This window comes from Grampus griseus (genome assembly GCF_964374135.1).
Source record: "Grampus griseus genome assembly, chromosome: 14".
NCBI lineage: Eukaryota > Metazoa > Chordata > Mammalia > Artiodactyla > Delphinidae > Grampus > Grampus griseus.
The window spans coordinates 8091491-8106776 of NC_139008.1; positions in this window are offsets into that span (position 1 = coordinate 8091491).

The window sequence follows — 15286 nt, forward strand, 5'->3', positions numbered from 1 at the left end:
AATTAAAAAGACTCACATACTAAGTGTTGGTGAGGACTGGAACAACTGGAATTCTCACCATCAGCTGGTGGGAATGCAAAATGTTTAAAATGCTTTGGAAAACAGTTTAGTAGCTTCTTAGAAAGTTAAAAATATAAGTACCATACGACCCAGCCATTCCACTCCAAAGTAGTCAACCAAAATAGGTGAAAGCATTTGTCCATAGAAAGACTTGCACGTGAATGTCCATAGCAGCTTTATGTGTTGTGACCGAGAACTGGAAACAGCTCAAAGGTACGTCAGTAGTTGAGTAGATGAATAAATTATGCTGTGACTGTTCATCAGTGGTTAAGAAGCCTCCTGCCAATGCAGGGGACACGGGTTCAAGCCCTGGTCCGGGAAGATCCCACGTGCCGCGGAGCAACTAGCCCATGCGCCACAACTACTGAGCCTCCACTCTAGAGCCCACGAGCCACAACCACTGAGCCCGCGCACCACAACTACCGAAGCCCACGCACCTAGAGCCCGTGCTCGGCAACAAGAGAAGCCACCGCAATGAGAAGCCCGCGCACCGAAAGGAAGCGTAACCCCCGCTCTCTGCAACTGAAGAAAGCCCGTGTACAGCAACGAAGACCCAACGCAGCCAAAAATAAAATAAATTAATTTAAAAAAAAAAAAGTAGCCAGACAAAAAGAGAGTACATACTGTATGGCTTCATTTCTATAAAATTCTAGAAAAGGCCATCTGTAATGACAGAAAGCAGACCAGTGGTTGCCTGGAGATGGGGGGTGGGCAGGGAGGGGAACAAAAAGGAGAGATTACAAAAGGGTATAAACAAACTATTGCGGGTAATGCCCATGTTCATTATCTGGAATGTGCTAATGGTTTCACGGTGTATACATATGTCACAACTTATCAAATTATACACTATAAACATGCAGTTTATTGTGTATCAATTTTACCTCAGTAAAGCTGTTAAAAAATGAAATAGCAAAACAGCTAAGAGATTACGGGTATTCTTTTATAATTCTCTTGGATAAGATCCAATTTTGTTTTAGAAAAGTAAAACCTTCTGAAGTTTTAAATAGCATTATTATTTAAACACATGATTTGGTATAATATATTAAAGCAAAGTACATAAAATTTGGTAAAAAGATGTTATATGTCACAGAGAGGAGGAAGTGTTCTCAGAAAAGAGGAGAAAATTAAAAGACTTTGATATCAGTATAAGAAAAGGCTTAGTAAAATTGTAATTAAGTTTAAAATATTTACATAAATTGATGATCGTTTTTGTTTTTAAATAAAAGATAATTTTTCTGTTCTGTCATCCTGCATTGCCCCCAGTACTCCTGTGACACCATAAAGTCTGCATTCCTAAGGCCCAAGTTTTGGTCTCTAATACCATGTTTGAATATACAAGACCAAGGCTCCTTGGAAAGAGTAGCTGATTCCATGTTTGAGGCAGAAAACCTCGAACTGGGCCTAAAACGTCTTGCTGTCAGAAAGCAAGAAGGCTTTCAAGGCTAACTGGGGATCCATCACTACAAAGAACAAAGAGCCAGCTTCAAGGGCTATCCACTGGCCAAAAGCAAAAATAAAATTATGGTCAATGGGAGTAAGTTGAGTTTGTGACAGACCGTGAGTCCGTGATACTCAAAAGAGACAAATATTTTTGGAGGTCAGTAACGTGATGTTAAAAATTTCCACTGAGGCTCAACATTTCAATAGATGTGAAATTCCAGAGGCAGATCATCAAATGCAGAATTTACAAAGGAAATGGTCATGGGCTGACTCTGGGTCTTCCGAATCCACTCCCCTATTTCAAGCACATGGAAGAGTTGAGAGAAGGAAAAAGGAGGATGGGAGCTACAGCTGTGCTGAGTTCCTCCCAAGGAGAGAGGTGCTTTCCACTTGCTCCCTTGAGGTTGAGAAAGCCTGACCTGTTCTCCATCTCATGTGTGAAAAAGCTAAAGGAGCCTGCGGCTTCAGGATAGAGGAGTCTGCATGTCTGGAGTTTCTCCGGGAAAGCGTTTAGATCACATCACAGGAAGTGCCTCAGAAAGACCCAGTATTTGGTCCTCTGAAGGATACAAGAAGGTGCCCACAAGCGGAGTCCGCTCTAGGCTCTGGCCAGGCTAAGGAAATGCCGAGGCATCCAGCCAGGGAGGAACCATCTCATCCCCTTACCTCCTCTTTTTTTGCCCCTACCAGGATCAAAACAGTAACTAGTAAGTGAGGATGTAAGCAGGGAGAGGGGGCAGAATCCACCCACAATCACCTTCCTGGACTGAAGGCTTTCTCCTGCCACCAGCCTTAGCTGGGGAAGGAAGAGAAATCTTAACTCTGAAAAGGAAAAGTTTCCTCCCTGTTGCCCTGACGACCATGCGCGTCTCTACATGAGCCATGTAGGCAAGACTTAACCACAGCTGACCTGAAGCTTGGCAGAATGCCCTGTGGCCCTCCCAGAACATGAGAACTTAGGAAGCTGCCTCCCCATCTTCCAGGAAGACATTTTCTCATTACCTCCTGGGTTCTAATGAGGTATGAGGTTCCCCGTCTTAGGGTACAGCCGCCAGCTATCAAACTACACAGAACTGACTCCTCAGTATCAGGGTGCCCCACCCCTCGTGTTGCATTGTCCTCTCTTGTTTTGGTGTCATCCTGTTGAAGAAGGGTCCCAGGGAGCTGCCACCTTGGCTGACCTTGCTTTTGCTCCTGATGTAAATGATGAACTGTCTGAATCTGAAAAGGTTTGTTGCTTTACCAGCCAAATCTGCCAGCCTTGCTCGATACCCCTTAGTGAGTTTGAGGTGGAGTCATAACTCACACTGAATTGGGCTGTGTCCTGTGACTTAGAGGGACAAGAGGACTTTTTTTTATTGTATCCATAAGGGGTGATGGATGCTAATTAAATTTTGCTGTAATTATTTCACAATATATGTAAGTTCAAACCATTATGCTGTACACCTTAAACTTAAACAGTGATGTATGTCAATTACATCTCCATTAAACTTGAAAAAAATTCAGTGAATCCAAAGAAGACAAAAAAGAAGATAAAGTAAAATAAAATGTTCCCCCTTTTCCGAGGCAATATTATGTGAATTCCCTAAATGAGGTACCCTGTAAGCTGGGAGAGGTACTGTAGGTAGGGAAGGCAAGCCAATATCCTGAATAATTTTCAGTCCTAGTAAAGATGAATTTCTACCTCTTCTAAGGTAGACAAACTCAAGTGCCATCCAATAGTGGCCCGGGGGCTTCCCTGGTGGCGCAGTGGTTAAGAATCCGCCTGCCAGTGCAGGGGACACGGGTTCGAGCCCTGGTCCAGGAAGATCCCACATGCTGCGGAGCAACTAAGCCCGTGCGCCACAACTACTGAGCCTGCACTCTAGAGCCCGCAAGCCACAAGCCTGCAGGCCTAGAGCCTGTGCTCCACAACAAGAGAAGCCACTGCAGTGAGAAGCCCGCGCACCGCAACGAAGAGTAGCCCCCGCTTGCCGCAACTAGAGAAAGCCTGCGCGCAGCAACAAAGACCCAACGCAGCCAAAAATAAAATAAATTAAAAAAAAATAGTGGCCTGGTCTCCTCAAGATAAGGTACCATATCAAATGCTCAGTGTTGGTTTCTGCTACTGATAGTTTTAACACTCGGTAGCTGCAGAATCTAGATCAGCCTTGGTGAGAGGGAACCTGCACCATTGGGTCCATGCATAGCCTACATCTCTGCTACCGTGGCTATTCTGCTGTGCAAGCGCTGGGGTGGCCAAGGACAGAAGCTGGCTGACGTGTACCAGACAAGTCATCCTGTTCTGTTTGTTAGGTGCGCTCTCTGTACTAGGTGTATTCTGATGGGCATTGGCATGAGACATAAGAAACCATACTTATAAAAAATATTTATTTGTTTGCACCGGGTCTTAGTTGCAGCACTTGGGATCTTTGATCTTTGTTGCGGCCTGCGAGATCCTTTAGTTGCGGCATGCGAACTCTTAGTCGCAGCATGTGGGATCTAGTTTCCTGAATGGGGATCAAACCTGGGCCCCCTGCATTGGGAGCATGGAATCTTAGCCACTGGACCACCAGGGAAGTTCCAAGAAACCATACTTTTTTTTTTTTTTTTTTTTTGGCTGCATTGGGTCTTCGTTGCTGCACGCGGGCCTTCTCTAGTTGCAGTGAGTGGGGGCTACTCTTCGTTGCAGTGCACAGGCTTCTTATTGCGGTGGCTTCTCTTGTTGCAGAGCACGGGCTCTAGGGCGTGTGGGCTTCAGTAGTTGTGGCACACAGGCTCAGTAGTTATGGCTCACAGGCTCTAGAGCGCAGGCTAAGTAGTTGTGGCACATGGGCTTTCCGCGTCATGTGGGATCTTCCTGGACCAGGGCTCAAACCCGTGTCTCCTGCATTGGCAGGCGGATTCTTAACCACTGCGCCACGAGGGAAGCCCGAAACCATACATTTTTGTATCCACTCCCCTACATCATCTACAAATCTTTTTCCCAGCCAAGCTATCCATCACTACCCAAGAGTCTGTGTATAGCCTGGCCTCTGACCACTTCTCCCTGAACACAGAGTTGATGGCAGCTGTAGCGCTCAAAGTTCTGCCCACTGGGAGAATTTCTATTCCATTCTCCACTTGGGATACCCCTGAGTGGGGCAGGTAGTGTAGCAGCAGGCCATTTTTGGCTCACACCAGCGTATCAAGACAACCTACTTTGAACTAGGCCCAGACTTTTCGTCCTCCATCAGCCGGTCTTGGTATTACCCACCCCTTCCTACATAGGTGAACACTAAGAGGTGCTTAGTGTACCAGAAGAGAAGTGAGCTGCCTATTCATTTTGTTTACTTGTGTCCTTCGGACCTGCTTGAATCAGATCCCAAAGGTACCATTTCCATCATACAATGATTGTACTGTGCCCACCTAACCTTATGACGTAGTGGATCTAATAGTATCCAGCTCATGACAGTCACTCCGGTTGCATTGACCATGATTCCCACAGACAGACTCAATTTCTTCCAGAGACTTAGTAGCCTACCAGAAGCTGCTTTACTTAATTTCCAAACTGTTAGGGATTTTTCCAGTTATCCTTCTGTTATTGATTTCTACTTTAATTCCATTGTGGTCAGAAAATATGCTTGGTATGATTTCACTCTTTTGAAATATAATGAGACTTGTTTTATGACCCAAGTACCTGGTCTATCTTGGTGGCTGTTCCATGTACACTTGAAAAGAATGTGCATTCTGCTGTTCTTGGGTGAAATGTTCTATAAATGTCAATTAGGTCAAGTTAATTGAGAGTACTGTTCAAATCTTCTGTATACTCATTGATGTTTTTGTCTACTTTTTTTTGAACTAATTGCCAAGGGAGCAGCGTTAAAATGTCCAAATACGATTGTGGGTTTGCCTGTTTCTCCTTTTAGTTCTGCCAGGTTTTTTTCTCCCCGTACTTTGATGCTCTGTTATTAGACTATACACGTTTAGGTTTGTTATGTCTTTCTGTTGAGCTGACTCTTTTATCATTAAGAACTGTCCCTCTTTATCTCTGATAATATTCTGTCTTACAGTCTACTTTGTTCTTAATAGAATCACCCCAGCTTTCTTATAGTTGCTTTTCGTAGAGTATATCTTTTTTTTTTTTTTTTTTTTTTTTTGCGGTACGCGGGCCTCTCCCTGTTGCGGCCTCTCCCGTTGCGGAGCACAGGCTCCGGACGCGCAGGCTCAGCGGCCATGGCTCACGGGCCCAGCCGCTCCGCGGCATGTGGGATCTTCCCGGACCGGGCCACGAACCCACGTCCCCTGCATCGGCAGGCGGACTCTCAACCACTGCACCACCAGGGAAGCCCGAGTATATCTTTTTGTATCTTTATATTTTCAATCTCTCTATGTCCTTATACTTGAAGCATGTCACTTGTAAAAAGCATACAATTGGTTTGTTGTTGATTTTTTTTAATCCAGTTGGGCAAGCTCTGTCTTTTGGAGACTGCATTATTTACAACACTAAATTTAATGTCTATCATCTTACTACTTGTTTTCCATTTGTTCCATCTGGTTTTTTGTTCTTCCTTTCCTTTATTGAATCTTTTGGATGAATCAAGCATTATTTTTCTTCTTCTATTTTATCTCGTCTATGGCATTTTAGTTCTACCTTTTTATAATTTTTTCAAATGGTTAATCTGGAGATTATAATATGCCTTTTACCTTATTACAATCTACCTTAAAATCGTATTTTGCAACTTCAGGAAAAATGTAAGAACTTGATAGTACAATTCCATTTACACTTCCTCTCCCCAACTTTCTGTGTTGTCATATAGTTTACTTCTACATGTGTTAGAAACCTCAGTATACACTGTACTCATTGTTGCCCTAAACAGTTGGTAGTCTTTTTAATTTTTTTTACTGTGGGAAAATATACAAAACATAAGGTATACCGTTTTAACCATTTTTAAGTGTACAGTTTAGTGGCATTAAGTACATTGACGTTGTTTAATCAACACGACCATCAATTTCCAAAACCTTCTATCTTCCCAAACTAAAACTCTGTACCCATTAAACATTAACTCCCCATTCCCCACTCCCCCAGCTCCTAGCAGCCACCATTCTACTTTCTGTCTCTAGGAATTTGGCTACTCTAAGTACCTCAGATAAGAGGAACATGCAATATTTGTCTTCTGTGTCTGCCTTATTTCATTTACATAGTGGCTTTAAGGTTTATCCATGTTGTAGCATGTGTCAGACTTTCCTTCCTTTTTAAGGCTGAATAATATTCCACTGTATGTATATACCACCTTTGTTTTTTTTGTTTTTTTTTAACATCTTTATTGAGGTATAATTGCTTTACAATGGTGTGTTAGTTTCTGCTTTTATACCACCTTTGTTTATCCATTCATCTGTCGCTGGACATTTAGCTGCTTTCCAACTTTGGGCTATTGTGAATAATACCTGCTATGAATATTGGGGTTCAAGTTATCTGTCCAAGTCCCTGCTTTCAGTTCTTTTAAGTATATACCCAGAAGTTGAATTGCTGGATCATATGGGAATTCTGTGTTTAATTTTTTGAGGAACTGCCATGCTATTTTCCGTATCTTGAAAAATTTTTTCCATTTACTTACCCATTCCAGGTTTCTTCTTTCCTTCCTGAAGATCCAAGCTAGCTGGGGGTCTCATAGTGTGGGTCTGCTAGAAACAAAGACTCTCAGCTTTTGTTTGTCTAAAACATTTTGCCTTAGTTTTTGAAGAATGTTTTCACTGGGCATAGATGGCTAGGTTAGCAGGGTTTTCTCCTTTCAGCACTTTAAAGATGTCATTCCATTCCTTCTGATTTCTATAATTACTCTTAAGGAGTAAGCCATTGTTGTTATTGTTCACCTGAATATAATGTGTCTTTTTTCCTCTGGCTATTTTATTTATTTATTTATTTTTAAGTATTTATTTATTTGGCTGCTCCGGGTCTTAGTTGCAGCATGTGGGATCTAGTTCCTTGACCAGGGATCGAATCTGGGCCCCCTGCATTGGGAGCACAGAGTCTTAGCCAGTGGACCACTAGGGAAGTCCCTTTGGCTATTTTAGAATTTTCTCTTTATGTCTTTGGCTTTCAGAAGTTTGACTCTGGGATGCCTAAGTATGGTTTTTTGGTATTTATCCTGCTTAGAGTTTACTGAGCTTCTTGAATATGTGGATTCATGTCTTTCATTAATTTTAGAAATTTCTCAGCCATTATCTCTTTTTTTTAATTCATTTATTTATTTTTATCTTTGGCTGTGTTGGGTCTTTGTTGCTGCACGTGGGCCTTCTCTATTTGCAGCCAGTGGGGGCTACTCTTCGTTGCGGTGCGCAGGCTTCTCATTGCAGTGGCTTCTCGTTGTGGAGCACGGGCTCTAGGTGAGCAGGCTTCAGTAGTTGCAGCACATGGGCTCAGTAGTTGTGGCTCACAGGCTCTAGAGCACAGGCTCAGTAGTTGTGGCTCATGGGCTTAGCTGCTCCATGCAATGTGGGATCTTCCAGGACCAGGGCTCAAACCTGTGTCCCCTGCATTGGCAAGTGTATTCTTAACCACTGTGCCACCAGGGAAGTCCCATTATCTCCTCAAATATCACTTTGTTGCCTTCTTTCTATCCTCTCCTGCAGGGTCTGATTTTCAGCATAGACTTTCCTCCAGATACTGGAGATGAGAGTCTCTCTAGGTGTTGCTATGTAGGCAGCCTTTTGGTGCTGGGTTTCATTGGCTGCCCTGAGTCTGTTATTCTCTTTTTTCAAATATTATAGGGCAGTAAAGAAAAACCAGGCAACTCCACAACTCATATAATTGCCATTTCCTTCATATACTTCAAGATCTAAGGCTACAACATAAGTGATCCACCTCAGGTGAGATTCTTAGCAACTGTGATGCTCTATCCAGAGAAGAAAAAGACATGGGCACTTGAGGTGGGCAGCTGTCCGTGTATATAGTAAACTCAAAGGGAAGCCAAAGAGACGTGGGTTGTGGCATCAATAGCATCTTCTAGGGACTTCCCTGGTGGCAAATCCGCCTGCCAATGCTGGGGACACAGGTTGAGCCCTAGTCCAGGAAGATCCTACATGCCGCAGAGCAACTAAGCCTATGTGCCACAACTACTGAGCCTGCACTCTAGAGCCCTAGAGCCACAACTGCTGAGCCCGCGTGCCACAACTACTGAAGCCCGCACACCTAGAGACCATGCTTCGCAACAAGAGAAACCACTGCAATGAGAAGACCATGCCCCGCAAGGAAGAGTAGCCCCTGCTCACAGCAACTAGAGAAAGCCCGTGCGCAGCAATGAAGACCCAATGCAGCCAAAAAAAAGGAAAAAATAGCATCTTCTATACAGGATAATGGGCAATGAGGAAAGTTCTTTAGAGAAAAATACCAGCTTAAAAATGCATAAGGAATGCTGAAATTAGAAGTTCAACATTTTGTAGCACACAATGAAATAATGGATCCAGGAACAGCCATTACAGGCTGCAAAAACCATTAGGTAAGATTTTTGGAGCTTTCTAATGGATAGATTAGACTGCCAATGTCTAACCCCCAATCAATCCTAACATGACTAAAAGCAGGACAAACAGTCACAATGGGGATCCTGAGGTTAGATGATGGAAAGAACACAGCACCTCTTATGAAGCACACAAACAAACAAAAATTGAACCTGAATTTAATCAAGTCTCTAGATCTAATTATGAGTTTACCCCAAAAATAAATAATAATAGGGGCTTCCCTGGTGGCGCAGTGGTTGAGAGTCCGCCTGCCGATGCAGGGGACATGGGTTCGTGCCTGGTCTGGGAGGATCCCACGTGCTGTGGAGCGGCTGGGCCCGTGAGCCATGGCCGCTGAGCCTGCGTGTCCGGAGCCTGTGCTCCGCAACAGGAGAGGCCACAACAGTGAGAGGCCCGTGTACCGCAAAAAAATAAATAAATAAATAATAATAAGGGGATAGAAGGACATATGAAAGGATGCCAAAAAAAGCATTTGTCCAAATCCCAAAGTGAGAAATTCTATAGGAAAAAATATTCTGTTTCTTCAACAAATAATTGTCATGAAAAAGAAAGAAGGAGGGGAAATGATATGGGTAAGATAAGACACGGGAACTAAAGATGATAATCCAACTGTAAAAGAAAATTTTTTGAGACAATTGGGAAATTTTAAAAATTGGCTATTAGTTGATGCTAAGGAATTATTGTTAATATTTTTAGGTGTGATAGTAATATACTGGATTTTTTAAGGTTTTTATTTGTTATGGATACATCCAGAATCATTTACAGATGAAATAATCTGATCTCTGGAATTTGTTTTACCAGCAGGAAGGGGGAAAGGGCAGGATGGAAAATGTTGATAATTGTTGAAGTTAGGTGATGGGTGCATGGGAATTACTTTGTATTTGCTCTTCTTACGGCTACTTTTTATCTTCATAATTAAAATTTTTGAAAAGCGGTTTGATGGTAGAGGGAAGGAGAGTATGTAGAGAAGGACGTAGAGTCTGGGGAGATGGAGCATATGCTGAAGGAGAGAGTGAGAACACTGGGAAAAGATGAAATCACTGATGGAGCCAGTTCTGGAAGGTCCTTGGAAATAGGATGCTGGACCCAGGTGGCAGGCTTTTCCTTGTCAAGGGTAACATTATATTCCAGCCTCCATCAGCTGAATTCCAGCTTGTGTCCTGTTCACAAATTTCATCTTCATTGGCCCTTACAACTATTCCATGAAATGAGTGTAATTATTCCCATTTTAGAGATAAGGAATTAAGGCTTATAAAGATTGATGACTCACTCAGGGTCAAATAATCAGTAAATAGCAGATCCAGGATTTAAAACAAAGTTTCTATACTCCAGATCTTCTGGTCTTTATAGCTGTGAGACAGGCTGAAAGGTGGGGGGGTAACATTTCAACCATTGGAGGGGAAAGAGGGAGCAGTACATTCAGCCTTATGGCTGATGGCTGGTGGCCTCTGCTCCTTGAAGCTGGGTGGGAGGCACTTAAGGACAAGGGTGCAGGCCCTACTCATCATTCTGGGGCTGCCAAGGAGCTGAAGAGGAGTGAGTCACATTCCGGTTCCAGGACGATCTGGGCCCACCAGTGAGACAGAGGTATCCCCACAAGGAAATTCAGCAGGGAGAATTATCAGGTCCCTGTCATGGCCCCTTCCCACTCTGCTGCAGCTTCAAGAAACATGGGTGCAAAAAAAAGAAAGAAATGGTCCCTAATAAATCCCTCAAGTTCTAGACATACTCCTCCACAGCCCCATCATGCAGTAGCTGCCTAGCTCCTCACGATAATTAAGGTCATTTATTCCCACCCCTTCCTTTGCTGCTATTTCCCCAGGCCAAAAAGCCCCAAATGAACAGGTGGTAATCAGAGCTTCAAATCCACTGGAACCCTTACTGTGTCCCCCAGTGTTCCATGACCCCCAGGAATCAGAATTTCTTTTCTTTTTTATTTTAGATTTACTTTTGTATTGAGGTAACATTGGTTTATAGCATTATATAAGTTTCATGTGTACAACATTCTATTTCTTTTTTTAAAAATTAGTTTATTTCTTTCTTTTTGGCTGCATTGGGTCTTCGTTGCTGCACGCGGGCTTTCTCTAGTTGCAGCGAGCAGGGGCTATTCTTCATTGCAGTGCACAGGCTTCTCATTGTGGTCGCTTCTCTTTGTTGCGGAGCACAGGCTCTAGGCATGTGGGCTTCAGTAGTTGTGGCACGCAGGCTCAGTAGTTGTGGCTTGTGGGCTGTAGAGCACAGGCTCAGTAGCTGTGTCGCACAGGCTTAGTTGCTCCGTGGCATGTGGGATCTTCTTGGACCGGGGCTCGAACCCGTGTCCCCTGCATTGGCAGGCAATTCGCAACCACTGTGCCACCCGGGAAGTCCCAACATTCTGTTTCTACTTCTATGTACCCTACAGTGTTCTCACCACCAAATATTTAGTAGGAATCGGAATTTCTCATCCAGCCGAGACTAAGTTTGAAAAAATGAGAAGTACAGGTTTGCAAGCAGATTTCAGGGGTGGTAGTGAAAGGAACCACTTACTTCTTCCACCTTTTGGTTCCCTAATCCATGAATTCTAACTATAGGGCATGCAGGGCCATGTATCAGCTGTAGGTTCCATGCACACTTCACGTCCTGGTGGATATCCCTTCAACCTCTCACACCTCATCTAAGAATATAACAGTCCACTCTATGTTCTATTAGGTCAGCTGCTTTCGGGTATTGTGGTGTGTACAATCCCATCACCATGTTGCATCTCCTTTACCATAAAATGATCCCCTGGTCTAAAGAGATATTGTGCCGGGTCCCTTGCTGGCAAATCCAATACATTCTGCAAGCCCTTGAATGATGGTGCTGGCAGAGGTACTGCAGGTAGGGGAGGCAAACCCTTATATGGCACAGAATAAATTACAGTAAGACAAATGCCTCTAGGGCGAAAGGTGGTCAGTGTAACAAACTTGCCATCAGGAGGTTGACTGGGCTCCTTAAAGGATAATGCTACACGAAGGATCATTCCACTCAGGCATTCAGCAGCAGCAGCAATATATCAGCCGTGGTGAGAGGGAGCCCATCTGTTGTGCCCGTGCATACCCTTCATATGGCTACTCTGTTCATGGACTAATTGCACAATCACTGGAGTGGCTTAGGACAGGGTTGGATGACCTCCACTAAACAAGCCATCTCGTCTACCCGGTGATGAACGCCGCCTCTGTGCAGACTGCCAATCTGGATGCCTTCTGACCTTCATGCCTTGAGTTGATGGTTGGTTAACCTGAACATGCATGTTCTCCTTTCAAGTCTTATAAAGCAGTTAACAAAAAGCAGCCAACAGCACAATACTTACACTTTCCATCGCCCCCATGCCTTTCAAGTGTCATCATTGCACATAAACTAAATCTAGTTTATTGAGGTCTATCATTTTCATACAATTAAATTCACCCTTTTTAAGTATAGAGTTCAATGAGTTGGACAGATTGTGTGTTTGTGTACCTACCACCACAATCCAGACACACAACGTGTTCATCACCCCAGAAAGTTCCTTCGGGCCCTTTACAGTCTATCCCCTTCCCGTATCCTTGGCCTGTGGTGACTGCTGATCTGTGTTCTATCATTTTGCCCTTTCCAGAGTGTCAAGTAACGGAATCATTCAGGTTGTAGCCTTTTGGATCAGGCTTTATTCACTAAGCATAATGTTGGGGTTTTTTTAAGATTTTTTTTTTTAATGTGGACCATTTTTAAAGTCTCTATTGAATTTGTTACAATATTGCTTCTGTTTTATGTTTTGGTTTTTTTGGCCGCAAGGCATGTGGGATCTCAGCTCCCCAACCAGGGACCGAACCCGCACCCCCTGCCCTGGAAGGCGAAGTCTTTAACCACTGGACTGCCAGGGAAGTCCTTAAGCATAATGCTTTTGAAATCCATCCATGCTGCTGCAAGTACCAACGGTTCCCTCCTTTTTATTGCTGAGGTGTGTGTCACTGAATGGATACATCACAGTTTGATGGACACTTGGGTTGTCTCCAGTTTTGGGCTAGTTTTGAATCAAGCTGCTGTATGTATTCACATACAGGTCTTGGTGGACATATATCTTTATTTCTCTAGGAATGAGATTGCTGGGTTGTGTGGTACTTATCTTTATAGGAAACTGACAAACTCTTTTCTGAAGTGGGTGTATTCTTTGTTTTTATCTCCATTGGTGGAACTGTTCTCTAGTCACTGACAGAGACCATTGTAGAAAGACCGTTGACTCACTAATTCAGTGAGAAGCTGAAACTATGGAATAGTTGTGAACATTTTTGCTGTTTTAGTTCTTTAAGTATCAATCGCAACTCAAAGGATTGAGGTGGGAATTCCCACCCCTGGGTGACCAACTGTGCTGCTTTGCCCGAGACTCTCCCCATTTTAGCACTGGAAGTCCGGCATCCTGGGAAATCTCTCAGTCTTGGAACCAAACTGGGACAGGTGATCACCCTGTTATTGAGTGTCAGGCGCTGTGCTGGGCGCTGCACATCTGTCACATCATCTTATCCGCTGGCCAGTGTCAAGGGTAGGTTTGCTTGTCCCCAGCCTGCACGTAAGGAAACAGCCTTTGAGAGGTTAGGTTGCTTGCCCAGCCCACGCTTCAGAGCAGGTGGAGCCAAACTTTGCCGTCAGATCTGCCAGACTCCACAGCATTGGTGTCTTTCAGGTCGGTAGACGTCATTCCCTAAGTGCCCAGTGCTGGTGCCTCAGGGGCACCAGCTGCTGGCACGTGGGCCTGGGTGGAGCTTTGCTGCCCTCTGGTGGCGGACAGGATGTCACTCAGAGTCTGAGTCCACTCTTGTGGGACAGTTGGTGAGGAGTGGGAGTGGGTAGGTACCCTTTCCTCCCAGGGAGCAGGACCTCAAATCTGGCTTCAGCCCTAGGAGGGTGCCACCTGGATGGCCCCACCATGGTCTGCTTGAGGGCCTTGGTCCATCTATCCATGAGTCATGTGATCACTCAGGCCCTCACAGCCCCAGCCTGCTGGGTTGGAGTCTGGGTGACCCTGAGCCAGTCACTCACCCCTCTGGGGCTCTCAGTTCCTTAACAGGACGACAAACATGTCAACACTCTTATACTAGGCTTAGACATTGAGGTTGCTATTATCAGCTCCTTCACAACTACATGCCTTAACTCTCCCCCATCTTGGTGCACGCATTCATTTCATTCATTCATTTAACTTCCATCCAGCAGCTGTCTGCCAAGTACCAGCTCTGGGCCAGACCCTGAGCTGGGGGTATCATCGAGACGGTTGCCCTGCTAGCTCTGTAACTGTCTGCTCATCCACTGTATTGTGTGCTCTTTCATTCATGGAGTATCCATTTCTTTGTTGAGTGTTCATTCATTCTTTCTCGTAGGCACTGACTTCCTCATTCACTCATTCATCCATCACTAGGTTATCTCATTTGCACATTCACTCATTCTTTATTTTTTCAGACTCTTCCTTCCTCCCTCCCTCCCTCAATCCTCTGTTCTGCAAACATTCTGGAAGCACCACTCTAAGCCAGAATTAGATGCTGGGATTCTGGCACAACCCTCTCCCAGACATGTGGGTAGGCAGATGGTGAAGACACCCTGTAACTACCACATGCCAGCCACTGGGACTCAGAGCAGGGGGAGCACCAAGACGGGAGCAACTGACTGCCTGGAGGAGGAGGCTGGGTGGGGGCAATCAGAGAAGGCTTCATGGAGGAAGTAGCATTTAAGCCAGGCAAAGGAGGGTGTATGGGAGTTCTCCAGGGAGGAAAAGGCACTCCTAGTTTTTGTCTCGTGGTGTGTTTGGGGAAAAGTGAGGTGCCTGGGGTTTGTGATGTAGGGTCATGTGTGCATGACCCAACCCAGACCAAGCCCTCCCTGGGTTCCAGTGACAGACGTGGGTCACTCAAGGACTTCCCCTAATTCAGCAACCTTGGCCCCTGGAAAACCATCCACTATCAAGTGGCCAGGAATGGCCTTAGGGCATTAATAGAGCACCCTCCAAGCAACCACCACCTGTCCACCTGTCCATCCTCTGGGGACTCAGTGGGAGAGCTGTCCTAGGCTGGGCGGGCTGAGCAGGCAACAGCAGCAGTAGTATCTGAGGTGCCTGGCTCCCAAGATCCCATGTTCATCCAGCAACATGAGTGTCTGGCTGTGGGCCAGGACTTGCCCCAGATAACTGGAAATGCAGCAATGAACAGGACAGAACTCCCACTCTCTAGGGGCTGACAAATGATAAACAAGAAAAGCAATTATGAAGACCACCAGGAACACACCTGTAGTTGAACGAATTGGGTTTATTGCCTCTTTTGAGAAGGAAGACAGC